Consider the following 5316-nt stretch of genomic DNA (forward strand, 5'->3'; position numbering starts at 1 on the left):
TACAATAATTATAAATATATATAAATATTGTGACACCAAGGCAGGATTGGAGGTGGAAGGGGGATATATTTGCCCAGGATTCCTCTTTTATGTGAGGCATATTTGCCCAAGATTCCTCTCCTGTGTGAAGTAGCAGGTGGAAGACTCTCACCTGTGAGATAATTAATGAGGAAACACTGAGGGTGGGGATATAACAGAGCCAGGAGCTCAGTCAGGAGCCTAATTTGGAGAGACACAGACAGGGGTCTGTTGATAGACAGGAACAGCGGATGTATAGTAAGTACCAGACAGGCAAGGTTTTTTTTTTGCTATTTTGTTATGTTATCCGCAAACTTTAAATAAACCTGGCTACAAGTCAGCTTAACACCTTTACCTCAGTGTGTGATCAGAATTGAATGAATCAGACAAGTGTCCTTTGATCCCAGTAAAGGCGATCCTGAGCTTAACCCCTCACAATATATATATTTATAATTATTGTAGGATATATATACTTATAGGAAGCAAACAAGAACGTGTGTTGGCTTGTGACATTTTTGGGAAAATGTAGTCCGATGGCAAATGACAGTCGCAAGATTTACCCGCAGGTGGCTGCTCCGATCAGGCATCGTAAGCTCTTATATAGGGGCCTATGTAGAGGAGCTTAACTCCGTTAACTCTTGCCCAACAAGTCATTTTAAAAGATGCTTTTTTTTTAGCGCATATAGATGTTTTAAAAATTTGAACAGCACAAACATTTTTTTTTTTTAGGGCTAAGGGTAATGTGTGCCATTAGAAAGAATGCTTTTTTTAGGGGAACAGTGACTTTTAATGCAAGCTCGCCAGTGTAAAACTGTCGGGGATGCGCAGCTCCAGCCACGAGCTCATTCAGTTGCTGAATTGGGCAACGGCTTCTGATTTTGCGAATCGCGAATACGAATGCGCGAGCGACCTTACGATTTTGCTTGATGAATCAGGGCCTATGTAAGAAACTCAATACATATACTTTGTGTACAAAGTTGACTGTCCTCTGCGGGGGGGGGGGGATAAGTGTTATTGTGCATATAATGTATGTTTTGTATATTATTTCTCATGTTCACTTTGTTTAGAATAAAGGATTTTATATATACTTTTTAACAAAACCAGTTTGCCATAAAAAGCCGCTTTCTTTCCTCTCCGTTTAATCTCGCTGCAGAAAGTGCAAGCAAGTTTACTTACTCAAATTTATTATGTTTTAAAAGATATGCTATTTTTTTGGGAACATATAGTAAAAGTTAATTATGCCTAATCAGTTCCATGTAAAATCTGCCTGTGTATAGCTGTAAGATCACTTAGAACTGTTCCTTTAATGAGATGTAACTACTGTGTTGCTCCCTATTGTCTTTGCTAGAAAGGAAGTGTAATGCGCCTGGGCACACAAACCACAACCAACTCCAGATATCCTTTAATCAGGCTTTATTCAATGTCATAAAGCACAGCAAGTGTTAAGTCCAAACAAGCGAAGTACAAGAGGGTAAGGCAAAGACAGGTCAAGAACAATCCGAGGTCAGGGCAGGCAGCAGGCAGAATGGTCAGTAACAATCCGAGGTCAGGGCTGGCAGAGTCAGTTTCAGACCAGGTCACTATGGAGATGACAAAGCAGATAAACTTTAAACCAACACAAGGACGCACCCAAGCACACTGTGTTAACAGAGGCTTATAGCGGGCAATGGTGTACAGGACAGGCTCTCCTTAAATGGCCAGAGTCACCAATGACCTTGCACCACCTGGCGCCGTCTGATAGGAGACTAAGTGAATCCCCTGCGGCCGATTGGCCGCAGGGAATTCAAACTAACTATGTTCCGCCCCGGGGCGAGGCAGCCGAGTGCCACGCCCTCGGGGGGTACAAGAGGGATGCATTGTAGCACGCGCACCTCTTCCCACAGCACCCCTAGGACGTGCACTACTTTGCACATGCAAAGGAGTGCTGAGAGCAGGAGATTCAGTAACCACATCTGAAGGGATGCAAGGGATGCTGCCTGGTTGAACAGTAGTTTGGCCAGGACGGATCCCTCCGCCTGCAGAGAGAGACAAGCTGCGAGTAGAGCAGCAGCCTCGGCCATGTTGCCTGCTACAGCGGCGTCTCCCTCTGTGGCTGGGATCCCCAGGGACACCGCGGGCTCGCAGGACGGGTAAGTTCCTTACAGGAAGCTGTACCTGAGAACCTGAAAAATGATAAGATGTAAAATAAGTAAGTAATACAATAATGTTGGTCTTACTAAACAAGTTTAGGTTGTTCACTTTGCAAAGTAAAAGTATTGATTTGCAAAGGATAGTTCACTAAATAAATGTGTTAAAAAATCACTTTGCAATGAATACCCAATCGCATGAAAGGAAATGTATAAAAATTATTACTTCATTAATAATAAACAGTATTTATATAGTGCCAACATATCACATATTGCAAAATAAAATGTTTGTTGTTTGCACATAGCAAAGTCAGCAGATCTCCCATTCACTAATATAATTGAAAATTCCCTTGCAGAGTTATAAATCACAAAGTTAACATCCTAAATGCCTTTAGTAAATCAAACCCATTGTTATTTGCTTTTTTTTTTAAAACCCAAATGAAATCACATATCATACTTCCATGCAAGTGATTGCTTATGTACCTTAACACTAAAGGGCAGAAAACCTTCATCTATAGCTATTTCTGCGGTTTATAAACCACAGCCAAATCCCAAACAAATATTTATCCTGCTTGAGAATGAGTGTGAGAAACTTGTTTCTTGGCTCAAAATTGCATTAGGAGATTTAATTTGTTGTCTCCTTTGTCTTTATGTTTTAAATTAGACTAGTGGTTAAAATACATTAATATGAACAAACTAGTTATATCAAATAGGCACAAAATAACTGTTAAGTCTACAAAAAAAAAAAGAAAACTGAGGCTTCTTCTAAACCTTTTTGAACTTTTCATCTGTTTACATGAGATAATAGTTATGTGATCTCTGCAAACATAGGAACTCTGTTTTTTCATGAATATTAACAATTTCAACCTAACTTCATCTTTTCTTTTAATAGCATTTTTTTATACTACACATCAAATAGACAGTAGGTTAGAGCTGACATTAGGAAATCTATAAATACATTTGCTATAAAAAGGGCATAAGATTTTGCAAACAGCCCAAATTCACATTGCATCGCAATATTGCATGCTGTAAAGCACATTATGTACATTAATAGTTTTGTAAGGCTCCTGAATCTATGCTTTTTTGAGGGTAGTTGATGGAAAGTATCAAGCAGTCAATCCAACCGGCTATCGGTGGAGATCAATTTTAAAGAAGTTATGAGCACTTTTTAGGCCAGCCAACAGCTGATGGGTTTAGGTCAGTGGGTTGGGCAGTTACGCTAATACATATTATTATTAATAATAATAATAATAATAAACAGGATTAATGTAACGCCAACATATTACGCAGCGCTGTACATTAAATAGGGGTTGCAAATGACAGACTAATACAGACAGTGATACAGGAGGAGAGGACCCTGCCCCGAAGAGCTTGCAATCTAGTAGGTGGAGGAATTTACACACAATAGAATGGGAGATATGTAGTGGTGGTAAGTAGTGATGGTTTCAAAAGACAGAAGAAGATGGGTAGGCAAGTTTGAAAAAATCGGTTTTGAGTGCTCTTTTAAATGAGCAGAAAGTAGGAGCAAGCCGAATAGGACAAGGAAGACCATTCCAGAGAGTTGGGGCAGCTCTAGAGAAGTCTTGTAACATATTTGGTAGACAGGCATTTATGGAGATCCTGAAAGTGTAGAAAATAGAGCAATAATAATAAAGCAATAAATAAGACATTCAATGAACCATTCCCTGGTGGAGAATCAACTGCTGCCATTGAAACACATTCACCTGGAAGATTCTCCACCAGGGAATGTTTGAGTGGATGTCAGATTACTGCTTTAAAAATAGACCCAAAGGAATTCCATAAACCTATTGTTCTATGAAAGCCCAATACAGAATATACACATAAAGCTATTTTGTGTAAAGTCCTGTCTGCAAATCCATAGATTGCCAAGGATAAGCATGGACTGTACTACGGACTGGTGCCGTATCTGAGTCAGAGCTTCTGTTTGAGTACTTTAAACTCTTTAATCGTCTCTATTAGGTCACAAGTCACAAAATAAAGATTAAACTCAACATCTTCAATACTGATAGTCCTGGAAACATGTACATATCATCAACAATGTAATATAAGAAAGTCTATAGTAACACATAAGAAAAGTATGTTCTTGTTTGAGTTAATATGATACTGGCATACAGCATATTAAAAGTTTGATTTAATGTATTATACTTTTAGAAAAATAGAAGAAAGAGGAAAAGCAAAGAAAGCTTTTTGAAGGGCACATAATAATAGCTGATGAAGCAGTACTTTATTAGAAAACTAAACAATGTTTGACTGTTATTAATAAAACATTTTATTAGTAAAACATTGCCTATTAAAAATAAACATGGATAATGATAAATATAACTGGAAACCATTTACCTTCCCATATATCATACCTTACATAAGTGATCGATGTCAAACCAACTATGCAGAGAAGAAAAAGAAAATATCAGTATCATCAGAGTGACGATGATATCATGAAATAACCTTAGTAAAGATGGAACTCTACAATAGAAAGAAATCAGAGTCTATTTCACAATATATTATAACAGAATAGACTAGTAATGTTTTATGGAAAAGTGATGATACCATTTCAATGTTTTATAGATACATATAACATATAAACAATCCAGAGAGTCGATAAAGATATATAACCATGCACATATTGTATACCCACTGTAATGAACAGAATAAAACATGTCTATTGGTGTATGGAAAGATGATAAAGGTATAGAATTTTTTGCCCATGATGAAAATTATTAAATATACCGACTATCAGTGTACCATTAAGCTTGATTCATTGTATAATGATAATTGCGAACTATACATCTTTTGTATTGCGTTTATTTGTACTCTAAGTCAAACATTGTTTAGTTTTCTAATAAAGTACTGCTTTATCAGCTATTATTACATGCCCTTCAAAAAGCCTTCTTTGCTTCTCCTCTTTCTTCCATTTTTGTATTAACTAAGGCTTGGCACCACTCTAGGACTACCTATTCTCTTGAATTACTCTCTCTTATGATACCTCTCTACACAGTTAATTATACTTTTAGAAAGATGGACAAGGACAGTGCTGTTGAAGTTACCTGTATGATAAATTAGTTATATTTAGATGTAACAAAACTAGCTCCAAGGGGCAAGAATAGTTGGCATGTGAGTTTTCCTAGTAATCAAAATGCTAGTTATTGCAGAT

The sequence above is a fragment of the Pyxicephalus adspersus genome, chromosome W, assembly GCF_032062135.1.
Source record: "Pyxicephalus adspersus chromosome W, UCB_Pads_2.0, whole genome shotgun sequence".
Classification (NCBI taxonomy): domain Eukaryota; kingdom Metazoa; phylum Chordata; class Amphibia; order Anura; family Pyxicephalidae; genus Pyxicephalus; species Pyxicephalus adspersus.